Source organism: Molothrus ater, chromosome 3, assembly GCF_012460135.2.
Source record: "Molothrus ater isolate BHLD 08-10-18 breed brown headed cowbird chromosome 3, BPBGC_Mater_1.1, whole genome shotgun sequence".
Lineage (NCBI taxonomy): Eukaryota > Metazoa > Chordata > Aves > Passeriformes > Icteridae > Molothrus > Molothrus ater.
In genome coordinates this window covers 54,285,214-54,298,495 of record NC_050480.2, presented here as the reverse complement: position 1 = coordinate 54,298,495, position 13,282 = coordinate 54,285,214, and the positions used below count along the sequence as shown (strand labels likewise).

Genomic DNA, 13,282 nt, shown 5'->3' with positions numbered 1-13,282 from the left:
TTTGGGCCCTTCTAATTTTCTGTCTACATAACCTCACAAGATCCTTGTAGTGATCTGGACTTCTCTGCCCCTTCTAAGGATTATAGACTTTTCATTTTCTCCTGAATGCCAGCTGAAGCTCTCTGTTCAGCCAAGCCCATCTTGTTTCCTGACAGCTTATCTTTTGAGATGTGGGGATGGCCAGCTCCTGCACCTTTAAGATGCTTTGAGTTTTTTTTAAGAATGTCCAGCCTTCCTGGATTCCTTTGCCCTTCACAACTGCCTTCCAAGAGACTCTGTCAACCAGTCTCCTAAACAGAACTTTGTAGGATAAAGTCTCATCATTCATGTTCCAGCAAAATTAAATCAAAAAGTGGAAGACACTGAGAAGCAAGCTAGGGAAAGAACAGGAAAGCAAGAGGATGTTAGCAAGAGGATGGTAACAGATGTTGACTTAACCCTATAAAAGGAAATTTGGGAAAGAGATTGAATAGAGTCTCTCTAACCACCTCCAAGAAGAGCACACCCAAAAAAAGAGAAAATATCTTTATTGTGAAAACAAGCCTCACAATTATAAATTGATCATAAAAATGCAGGCTTCAAATCAGGAAAAATTATTCCAGTCATCAGAGCAATGAACTTCAGGAACAGTAAGTAAAAAGATGTTAAAAAAAAATTAGGATACGGCTTGGCCAGTTAATGGAACGGAATGGGAGAGGCCTGCATGCTGAGACCTTTCAAAGTAGTACCCCTACTTTGTACCCCCCTATTCCACATAGTAAAGGGCTACGGACTATTTTTGCATGCTCCAGAGTTTGCTGTCAGGAACCAGAAGCTCATAGGTATTCAGTTAAAATTAAAGTTAAAAAATTAAGAGACTTGAGTTGTGAGAGAGAAGAAAACTCCTGGCAGTTTGGTTTGTCTCAGAATTGCCACAAGCCATCAGCGTGTTACAGCCCTGACAAACACCCAGAGAGGTGTAAGAGCTTCCATTCCATTTCAGGGTAGGGTTACTGACTGGGGCTTCAGCTTGCTTCCTCCATGCTGCTGGAAGCCCAGCCAGGAGTTACTGCTTTGAGAAGAGTACAGGGAACTGCTATGTCCTGCTGGCATACAATTTATTAGCCAATTCCAGCTGATTCTCAGTGATTGTGCAATGGCTTTTTATTTGCTTTGTCCCAGTGTGCCCATTTATAGGAAAACACCAGCCCCACAACCGGGAGGCAGCAACATCCAACCCATCCGCAACATCTTGGGTGAGAGAGGCGCTGGTGCCGAGCGCTCCCCTCCCTGTGGCTCACACCAGGGCAAAACAGGACTTTGGGACAACTTCTGTTCTCTGGGACACTGACAGCAAACAGCTCCCTGAATCAGTCACAGGCACCTGAGGCTAACCCAGCTCCTGCAAGTTGAAGAGGTCCAGGTTATTAAGGCTTCTCCTGCAGGACTGATGCAGCGTGTCTGCAGTCACACTGTCGGCTCCCAGCTCTCCCACGGAACCTGTGGCTGTTGTGGGGATGCTCTTGCTGCCAGCTCAGGCACCAACCCACCCACAGCTTGTCCTCACAGCTTCACAGCTTCAGTGCATACCAAAAGGGTTTGCTTGAAGTGCCCCTGCTGTGTTTATGGATGTGCCTTTGCCTTGAAGCAAACCAGAAGCATTCCTGCAGTCGAGCTCAGCTGCGGAGAGATTAAGGCTGTTCTTCATTAACACCTTGAAGTGTTGTTTGCAGTTTCCAGCTCACACCATCTGCCATTCCGTAGCCACACCAATGAACACTGTTTGGCTTGAATGTAGATGAAGTGCTCTAGCAAGTATGTCAAGAGTTGGCTCATGATCAAGTTTCAGTCATGTAAGTGTGTAGGCATACCCCCAAACAAACTTAAATCTTTCTCTCCATCGTGGCAAGGCAGAGCAGGATAACTGCGTCAGCCAGCAAAGCTGGAGGACAGTGTATTTGGATGTTTCTTGTCATGCAAATGCCAAATATTCAAAAATTGTGCTTTCAAGGTTATGAGACTGGCTTTAAAATAGTGTAATCTTAAAATAAAGTCTTTAGAAATCCCTTTCATATTCTGCTTTTCTCAGATTCTTTTGAGCCTAGCAGCACCTAAAAATCACATTTTTTCATATTCTCATCTATGAGCATAGAAAAATGAACTAAAAAATGAAAACTCCTGTTCATGCAGGAACAACTCTCTTCAGAAGGAGAAGCTTTACAGAAAAACATCACGTTGTGGAGCTCACTCTCTGGAGCTGATAACACTGGATTTGACAAAGCCAGGGACTGAATTGCCAAAGTTTGCACAGCTGTAAGAATGATATAGTTCAGATTACAGAACTCTCGCTGAGAGAAGATACATATGGAGTGAAAAACACCAGGTATAGATTACCTGAAAGGAAGGGAAGAAAGGAAAAAGGCCAGGGGGAGCTACAGTTTTCTTGTGCAATGCAGTACAAGCATCTTCAGTCACACACCAGGGAAACTGCTTCAAGGCTGTGAGATTCTTCCTTCAGCCCAGAACTCACCCACTCCCATAAAAGGTTACTTGATGCCAGCCTGGATTTTGGAGGACTGGCAACTGGATTGTCACTTGGTACCCTTGTCAGGTCTTACCTACAGAATGCAGTGTGCCACTGGACTGTTCATTTCTAACTGATATCACTTACACCACCATATACAGTGCAGAAAAGCTTTGAAAGTCCTTCAGATTTTTGAATCGTGTTAGGTAGGATTTTTTTCCAATGGTTTTAAATTGCTTTAAATTATACACTGCTTGTGTTTAAAGCATACATTACTATTTTAAGCAGATTCATGTGGTTATTAAACTAGCTAATTCTTGTTAATTTAAAAATACACTTCTAAATAAATTCTCTAGAGTTTTAGAGACTTTGTTAATCATTGTAATTAGGTATAGTTTAAATTTAGCACATTGTTACTGCACTTTAGTCTTATATCCCCAATGACTTGATGATATCAAGACTCAAAGGTATATTCTAACACTTAATATTTGCCCTTTAATTTGTTTAAAAAATTAATTATAAGAATATTTTTGTATACAGATACAGAAATAACATAGTAATTCAAATATTGAACATTACTGCAATTTCTTCCCCTAATACTCCTTAGGCTGAGTCATGGAAAACACTCTGATAATTTTCAAGTTTCCTCCTGCCTCTTCATAAATGACAGCACAATATATACACAACATCATATGATGTTCCAAATGTTATTATTATCTTGATAGAGGCTTCTCTAACATCAGGGACAAGGGCTTCATAATTTAATTCAAGTATTGTAATGATCAGCATTCGCATAGTGTAAAGCTTAAGACATCTGACCTCAAGGAACAAACAGATTGAGGTTTGACATTATCAGTAATCTAGTCTTTAACCACAAACTTTCACTGGAATTTAAAGTCAGTTAAATTATGTAAGTTCTATGCTGCTTGCTAAATTGAGGAAATTTTGCACTTTCTATTAATCTTTATTTGATAACTGCAGTCTTAATTACCCTTAGTGTTACTACTTTTCCCCCTGTCAGACACACTGACTTTAAATGTTGCACTGTTTAAAAACAGACTCCTGTTTCTCCTTTTGAAAAGAAGGCGTGAGACTCATCTCACTTTACGCTTGCAGTACATTTACACTGCAGAGCTGACTGCTCTCTCTCTGTAGCACAGAGTGAGCGCTCTGCAGTGCGAGTCACACACCCACACACACCTCTCATGGCTGCTCCTGCCACTTGTGTTAGGCACTTAGGCAAGCGTGGCACAAATTCTCCTGCCATCACTGACTGGCTCCAGATAACTCTGGTTGGATACTTTTGCTTGCCATGGATTGCAAAGAGAACAATGATTATCTTTTAAGGCAGGAGTCACCATGACACATCTCTCCATGTTAACAAGTTATCAGCTCTTCTGGCCCTTAGCAAGCTGCTGCCTGGACTTTCAGTAATGCTTTTGACTGAACAGTTTGTCTCTCTTTCCCTGTCACTGTTAGCAAAGTCTTGACTCTCAGAGATCCTAGCCCTTTTGACAAAAAGACAAAAGTAATTCTGGTATCTGTATGTCTAAAATTCTTGATAAAAATCCCCTAAATCTCTGTAATTTATAATCCCTAGAGCTGTTCTCAGTAAGGAGCAGACATCTGCTTTGTCTCATTTTCAGGACATCTGACTTCCTGTAAAAAGCATGTTTTTTTGTGGGATTTCCTCTCTGCCTTGGCAGTCAGACAGCAGACTGTACATCATGAGCGGTCAGGTTGGCTCACCTGTCCTTTATCCTCTTTCCTTATTTTCCACTGGAGAAAACTGGAAGTATTTGTGTGTACTCTGTATGCTGCTGTCTCTCTGTCACCACGTATTTTTCAGAGGAAGTCAGTCTTACTTTTCTTTCACTGGAAATCCAGTGGGATATATCCCGAAATATCAAATCAAATTTTGTTTTAATTGAAGGTGGGCTTTGTGTTGTATTTCAGCTTCTGCTGGCCTCCAGTTCCTCCAGTCGAGAAGAAGCTGGGGACTCTTTTCCATCTTGGAGAGCAAGTTATTTCACATTTCTGAGTAGCACAGATGGCACAAACAAAACATATCATAGAGTGAAAAGTAGAAGAGGTCTGCTAATAATCCAAATTAGGTTAAGAAGAGGGATCTGTGCCTCCTGTATTTGTGGAATTGTCTTGTATCTTCATAAAGATTAATATAAATGGTAACCTATTCTTTGCAAAGCTCAATATGACTGGTCCTCTTGGTCTCAGCAGTCTTTTTCAGTATATTTCTGATGAAGATATCTTTTGCAAGATAAACAGTAATTTTGTGGTCTAGAGTTTTGTGAAGTTGTGCAACTGATTTGTTTCTAAACTGTAGTGGTATGTGTTTGTTATTTTCTCAGTGGAATGTTTCATTGAACAAAATTCAATTTTAAAAGGCTGTGAAACAATTCCATTAGTCTAAATTGAACAATATTTCAATAAAGCACATACTTCATAAAAGTAGCCATATAGATGTGAAATCAATTGCTAGGAAGACTGTGTTATCACTTGAAATCTTCTTTCCATAATGGTTCTATTTTTCTATTTTCAAAGTCTATATAATTCTTCTTGAAATATGTTTGCTTGTATTAGCAGCTTTATTTAAACAAGACTGTATGGTAAAATATTTCAGTTGTTACTGTTCTTATGTACTAGGGAAACTGGGCTAGAATAAATTATCATAATGTGAGGGCATAAATTATTTGGAAACCATATACAAGGAATAGTTCTCAATGATACTCCATTTAGTAGAGTTTTTCAAGTGTTTTTTCCTTGTTCCAGTAATATTCAGTATTCTCACTGATGGTTTGGATGAAAGGTTACAATGTACACTTAATAAATTCATAGAGCAGAACAAGCATTTTGGAAGCAAGGCTGTGGAAAATGACAAAGTAAAGATAAAATATGCTGATGGTTAAAATTGGTTAGACGAACATCAGCAGGCATTACACTGGTCAGGGGTGAGCAAAGAGATCTCTCACAGCACCTGCTACCTCAATTTCTTTAGTGATTTCTATTTATGTGATAATTATAAGAATAATTATACATAAAATAAGTATTTTGTGTAGCTCCAGAAAATTGCAGGGTATATAACTAAAAACTTAGCGCTGGTTCAGGAATTCATTACATGGCTTTTGTACTTACCTTAGATTGAAGCAATTATACTTCTTATCATTCTGCCCATGTCAGTACTGATTGAAAATTGCTAGGGTCTGATGGCTTTGAGAATGGTCTTTGTGAAATAAATATGTGAACATAGTCAAATGTCTGTGGTAGGATATAGTGCATTCATATTTGTAAGAAATTTTGGCCTTCAGCGTACTCACAGTCCATGGAAAAAGATGGACACCTTGAAGTTACCAAGGGAGTGGGATAATCACCTTCCAGAGGTACCGCTGCCTCTCTTACATTTTCTGCAACAAATATATATTGGAGGTGTATTCTTAGTTTTTCCTATCTCAGTCTGTGATACTAAAAGTTTGATTTTCTTGGACTTCACTGAGGACTATCTTAAAAAATTCTAATTGTCAGAAAATCAGAATAGATAATGTAGAGGTCTGTTTTGACCCTTGGTTCTGTGAAGACAATTCAGTGAGTCATTTAGGAAGCTTTTATAGTTGTTACCATTAATGTAGAGGTCTATTTTGACCCTTGGTTCTGTGAAGCCCATTCAGTGAGTCATTTATGAAGCTTTTATAGTTGTTACCAATACATAATGGGCATGACCAATATGTGTTAGAGATAGTTCTATAACAAACTCATATAAGCCACTTATTAACCTGTTGGATTCTTGCTCATTGTTTGTTAATCCTTTACTCTGTATCTTGTGTACAGTGTGTGAGAGAGACAATACAGGACTTTAATCCAGAAAATCTGCTATACAAAAATAATTTTTACAAGGATAATATTATACTGATGTTTTTAAAGTACTAAGCTACTGGACATTTATTTTTTAGATAATGGTATGTTTGATCCTGGATAATGTTTTAGGAACCATACAGAATAAGGCCTTTCTCCCTCATAAGCATTGTGTGGCTAACAGAGAGACTGTAAACTTTATCCCAAATCTTTTCTTAGTGAAGCATTTACTATTGCATGGCTGAAAAAACAAAAAGTCTCATTTATAGGACTTTTTAAAAATTGGAATTAAACTCCAGCAACCAGTGATGACTAGTTATTGTTCCTTTTGTCAACAGGGAAGATGAAGGAAGTTCTGGCAGCTTACCATGTCCCGGGCTCTGCAGAGCTAAGTGAGAAGTGCTCCCAGTTCTAGCACGCATCACATCCCATCGACCTTGGGTCTGGAGTGCCAGAAGGATCCCAGCGCTGCGCTCTGAGACGGCTCTGAGCACCTCAGTACCCCCTTCTTGACAGAACCCAGGGATGGCAATATTACACACCAGTATTACCTGTCTGGGGCAGGTTTAATTTTATAAATTAAAACAATAAACTCTATGAGTTTCTAGACCATATTTGTGCTGTTGAGGATGATCTGCTCAGATGAACAGTTTTGCATCCATCGAAGAGACAGGTTCTTCTGCTGGACCAGAAGATGACAGTGGACTGTATATTGTAACTAATATCATTTGTAGCATCTCCTAGTGCAAATAATTGAAGAACAGGTGGCAAGAAAATCCTGTGGGGAATAAGACATGCTCTGTTTTGATTTACAGATTTTATAAAAAGTTTTGTTTTTTTAAAGATAACCACTTTTAGATAACACTATATGTGCAGTCTATGTGCAGCTCTTCACTGTGGCTGTCTGTATTCCAGAGATGATGAATGCCTTGTAAGACACCTCAACTTTTTAAAATTTGTGATTAATTCTTAAATTATGAGATTATAATGGAAAACTAGAAAGGAAAACTTCTAGGGCTTTTATTTGACTGGATGTCTCCAATTACATCCCATTACTTCTCCTAAAAGGAGAAGGAAAAGGCAGGAAGTAGAAATTAAATGCAAAACCCCCCACATTGCATTTCTTCTTTTGGCATATGCACCTATCTAAATGTGTGTTTGATCTAATATCCAAGGAGAGGGAAACAGCTAAAAGTTAGCTGAGCCATCACACAAAAGGTCTGTGGTTTTGGGCAGTATTTGCTAATTTTGTCTCTTGAATAGCTATAGAAAAGAAGGAATATGTATATGCCCCAACATATGTGAAAAGGACATACTTGCCATTCCTTTATTTATTTTTGCTCTTTCAAAAATTAAAGTGTCAGTTATTTGGAATGCTGTAGTCTGTGGTCTCTTTACATTTGTTTAGTGAGAACCTTTCAGCAAAATCATTCCCATTACAGTGTAACTGCATGGTGACCACAGCTTTGGGCCTGTATAATAAAGATCTAAATTCAAAATTTTTTTTCTCAGCATTTTCTCTATTTTTATGTTGTATCTGCAAGTTTTTAATTGGAGTCCTGCTCCTTGCTATGCCTGGAAGATTTGGCAATATTTTTAGGAAGAAATGTATTTGTGTGGTTGAACCTCCTTCTCCTTTGTATTATTATTTACAACAGTTTAGAGGGCAGATACAAAAAGTTAACAAATCAAAAGAGATGCTTAAATTCAATTTGCACATGATCCCCCGGGACAATAAGGAGATCAGGCTCTTTGCATCCTTGATTTAAGGCCATGCTCAAGTATTTGGCATCTGGTCTCTATTAATTGGTAACCCTGCAAAGGTATTGGAGGAAAAAGCTGCAGAAAAGTTGAGTCTAAGCTGGCTTTGATTTGCTGTGTGTGATATATTGTGCTGAACACACAGCTGTGCTGTACAGCACAGTTCAAAAGCCAGTCAGATCCTTTTTACTTCCTCCTTCTTATTTTCTTCTCCAAAGACAAAATTTTAAATTATAAAAATGTTCTTCATGTAGCAATGAAGTTTGTGTGAGCAAAAACTGCTCATGTCATTTCAAAAATAAATGTAGTCCTGACAAGGCTATCTAAGCCATGCTGTATTTGGTTTGTCAACAAACAAGTGTTTGTCCCACTATGGTTAGCTCATAGCAAATATCTGAATTCCTATCAACAGAACACTTCTGACTTTCAAAATCTTTTAGTTGGTCATCACTATTATCCTGTATGTAGCTGTGTATGGATGGTGGAGTGCTTACTGCAGTGGCATCCATACCAGTGCATTTAAACACTGGTTTTATGTGTTTAAAATAAAAAAAACCAAAATAGGGGCAGACAGCAGCATTTCAGAGCGGCTGATCAATTGCAGCTAATCTAAAGCTGAGCTCCTGCTCACCTTCTGCCCTGCTCACACCTTCCCACAACCTCCCTCAAAGAGCTGCACACCTAAGAGGCTTCCTCGTGTGACTGAAAACACCCTTGTGTAAGAGTTTAGCTCGTGTGCCAGCTCTGACACCAGGGAGAGAGTGGGAAGGAACACCTTTTAGTCAGCAGTTTAGTTGTAGGTTGGCTTATGCTGATAGAGCACCCACATCCTCAGGTGCCTCTGTGAAGTAACTAATCATATTACCTTAACTTTCTGTTTCAGGACATTGCTTCCCTATGGCTAAAAGGCATTCCTTGATTCAGTAACAACACAATGAAAATAAAGCACTGGAAAATCCTTAGAAAATAGTATTAATGGTGTCTTTAAAACTATTTGCACAGTGGCAGTATTTGTGGTACCAGAAAAATACAATGCCACAAGAGGAATACATTCTTGCCATTCAAATTACTCTGAATATCAAAACGTTTTCAGAAATACGGAAGTGAAAGCTGTGGGCCATAACAGTAAGAGGGCAGCACAAGCCCACTCTGCTAGCAGACCCTGAGCTATTAATGAGGTTTATGTTCAGTGTGTGGACAGCTGGAGCCATCAAAACTGTACATGCTTGAGCTTGACCATAGCACCATTTGAATATAAATTACAAGAATGAATTGCCCCAAGAGCAGGGCCTTATTTTGGAGAAATGGCTTTTTTTCTGTGCCAGAGGCTGCTGAAGTTTGACTGTCCCGTTGAGTGAACTTTTCTGACTTTTTCTGACGAGATGGGTGACTGTTGCCCATCTGTTGAAGGAGTGATTGAAAAACAAAACACAACAAAACAGGCAAACCTTTTGGCACTCCAGTAAGGGCAAAGGTTGAAGCTTTTTGTTCTTTGGATGAATTCCCCTTTGAGATGCCTCTCCATGCTTTTCCTTGGCATCTGGACAAGCCCTTCTTTGTGAAGGGACATGAATATGCTGAGGCCTGCAGTGCACCCTCTCTTCAGTCTGCTTCAAAGGAAAGTTTCAAAAGTCATTATTTTCTGGCAACTTTAAACATCTGAATGGGCCTGTGCTGTGTAAGGCAGCGCTGGCTTTACAAACAGTATTAGCTGATTTTGATGACTTGGAACAATTCAGTATTTGCTCAATTAGAACAGATACTAAATGTGGACTGTGTAGCTTAGCAGACAAGAGTGTTGGTTTTGCTGACTGAATGTAATGTGTGAATATGGACTTCACATTCAAATGAGATGATCTTAAGTAATTTCCTTAGCAGAAAATAGTCCATTCAAAGAATAAGAACATCTGTTCAGAGCTGACCTGAAATAAATTGTAGTTTTAGAGACAGGTCTTTTGTCCAGCATTGTTTGGGCACTAGACATGTAAGAAACAGTTGACTCTCCAGCTCACAGCTGAGGTTTCAATGACATATCTGCTACAGCTGAGCACACCAAATCTTACCTGTGGCTGCAGTTCTGTTCCTGCTGCCAGTCTGCACTGCTGTGATAGCACAGGCTTTTACAAACATCAGCTTGCTTTAGATTGCTTACAGTTACATTCCCTTGAGTTTGAACTATGTGTGTGTGTGTGTATGCTACTGTTGATTCAGCCTGTACATACACAGAAAACCCCACCAGTGTGGAGGGATAGAATGTAAGAAAATAAAGATAGTGCATAGGTAATCTCACACCTGCAGAGTTGCAGCTGTGCTAGTCACCAAAGATTAGGAACAGGCCTGCCCTTAATAGGCCACTGCTGTGCCCAATAAGAAGAAAAGTGCTACAAAAGAGTGGGCTAGCTGATGGTGAAGAGAATTGGAGTTTGTTGTTTGTGGAGGTGGAGTTTGCTGTTTGTGCTCTGAAGAAGGAGTCAGTGCTGTGAGGAGCTGCCCATGAGAGATCACTGAGAAGGTATGGAACTTTTGCAATAAGACAACAACACACCCGTAATTATCAAATGCTTATATTTGTTAGCTGTTACTCTAAAAAGCCCAAGTTTCTTAGAAACTATGATCATATTTCATAAGAAATTATGTACCTTACTTTTTAAATTCTCTGTTGCAACCTCCCTCTAGTAATCAAGGTTTAGCTTGGATATTAGGAGAGAGTTCTTTACTGTGAGGGAGGTGAGGCAGAGGAACAGGTTGCCCAGTGAGGTTGGTGATGTCCCATTCCTGGAAGTGTTCAAGGCTAGGTTGGATGGAGGTCTGAGCAACCTGGTCCAGTGACAATTATCCTTGCCCATTACAGAGGATTGGAACTAGATGATTTTTAAGATCCCTTCCAACCCAGGCTGTTCTATATTGCTGTGAAACCTTGTTAAATACTGACTAAGGGAGTCTCAAAGAAGTTTGCAGGCAGAGTATCATTTATTCTAACTTGTAAGTAGATAAACCAAGTCACCAGAGAGCTAAGTAACTTCATGGATATTTCACAAGAAGTTGCTTCACTGCAATCAACAATAAAAAAATTAATGATCATGTAAGGAATCTTACTTAAGAAGTTGTCACACAATTTTTGTCACTCCCTGCTGCGTTTGCCTTCTATGTGAAGAAAGCTCCTCTGTCAGCAGCTTCACTTACCTCAGCTGCTCTGAGAGTTCTGCACCCATGCCCTCTACATCTTGCAAGAAACAATGAGGTTGCTTTACTCTGTATGATAACCTGAACTGCCCTCCAGGAATTGCTGTGAAGGGCCAGATCTTATCACTGTTTTCTTTATGTCAGAGTTAGAAGTTCCACTTTTCACCAAGGCTCCCTGTTGCCAGCACAGAACTTTAAAATATTTTCTACCTTTGTGTTACTACCACCAGAAATAAACAGAAAAGTGTTTGATCAACTTCAAAAGAAAAACCAGTCTGAAAAAAGCTGCCACCTTCCAACTCGAGGGAAACAGGTCAAACTGTTCAGTGAAATGTTCCCAAATGTAGAAGCAGGAGGCAGTGGTTGCAGAGGGCTGTGGGATCTGTGCCCTGCCTGCAGGTGACCTGCTGTCAGGGTTGCTGTGAGGCAGAAGGCACTGTCCTCCCGTGGCCCCACAAGGCGTATTTCATGGCAGGAGAGGGGAAGCTTTTCCCAGCTCATTGTTACTCCTGGGGACAGCAGAGCCATCACAGGGATAGCAGGCACTGAATGGGAACTGGGCTGAAGCTGTGTGCATTGGCAATATGCTGCATTTTCAAAGCAGTAGTTAATTATTGTACTGAGTTCCCAAGGCATGTGGTAGATTCACTGTCTGTGAGAATACTTAAGTCAAACTTCTTGACCATTCAAAGGGTGGTGATGTCTGGTGCAGGCAGAAGAAATGTGCTTGATGTGGAGCACTTGACCTGGAGCTCTCTGTTACCTAATCCCAGACTCCTTTCATAGCCACCACTCTTTTTTGACACCAATATTCACTTTGCCTTCAAGCAAGGGAGTTTGTGCTCTGTCTCCATGGGGATCTGGCAGTGCAGGTCTCTAACCATCAGTGGGTGTCAGAAAAATAGCAATTTCAGTTGTATCTTGTAAAAGTCAGCCAAATAATGACTTTTTCTTTAAAATCTCAACTGTGTAAGTTCTGTGTAAGACTGAACAACAAAAAAAATTCCTTACTCTTTCTTAGGCACAAAGCTTCCTATTAAATCCATTTTTTTGAAAATTAGTAACTAGATATTCAAAATTGCTGAAACCTATTGCCCTCAGTAAAATTTTGGAAACTAGCCAAGACCAGGGGAGTGTTTGCTTGTTCATTCACAAGAAGTTTTGTTTTGAAAAATGACCAAAATTACATGTGATATCCAGATCAGATTCTTACCCCAGAAGTCTTGCTTTTGCTGCAACACTGGAGTGTTATGTACAATACAGATGTGGACAGTTTTAGGAATTCTTTCCCCAGAGCTTTATGTATAGCAGATTTTGTCAGCTGAATTTCTTATCAAAAGCCTTCACGAGACCCAGGTTCTGCTGCTTGGTTTATTTTGGTTTTGGTTTCATTGCTTGTCAACCAAAGAGCTGCAAAATAAACGTCAGAATGTGAAAGTGAGTCCAGGTAAGCTAAGGCAAAGAGCTGCATGCTTTCCAACTGGGAGACACTGTCTGATGTCACACAGCCCCTCTGACTCCCCAGCATATATTGTGTATATTAAGCAACTCATAAGTGCTGTTCTGAAGTTTGTCTGTCAAAAGCCCTGCCCAAAATTGTGCTTGGTTCTCCATGGCTGATGTGAGGTGCAAATAGCTTGGCTTTCTGTAGCTTGGGTAAGAACTGAAGCACTAGCAGACCTGGAGAATAGGCTTTGTGAAGAAGTCAAGCCACAAGTCGGCAGAGATGGGACCAATCATGTTTGTTTCCTGAAATCGCTTCTTTTAACAGCAGGGGAAGTAGGAATGGCCTCTAGTACAAGTAAAACCACCCCTGCAGAGTTTGAACAATAATTGTCATCTTTATCTGGAAGACACTCAAAGTTGTTTTTTGGGGGGGTTTATTCTTTTCTGGAGTGCATATTATGTACATCAGCTAATTCCTTTCCCATGGGCATTCTCACAGTGACACAGTAAAAGAAAGGCTTG

At 39.9% G+C, this 13,282-nt stretch overlaps 1 protein-coding gene across 3 annotated transcripts in view; it reads left to right on the top strand.

The window, feature by feature from the left end:
- Positions 1–13,282, top strand: part of SCAF8 (SR-related CTD associated factor 8) — a 152,648-nt gene that overhangs the window by 80,807 nt on the left and 58,559 nt on the right. For 2 of the 3 annotated variants that reach the window (XM_036380433.2, XM_036380431.2), the window contains exon 21: positions 6,709–7,869. The exons of the other annotated variant lie outside the window; for it this stretch is intronic. The gene's annotated coding sequence lies outside the window, so the exon portion shown is untranslated. Of the gene's footprint in view, positions 1–6,708; positions 7,870–13,282 lie in introns of those variants that run through there. 3 annotated transcript variants of the gene reach the window in all.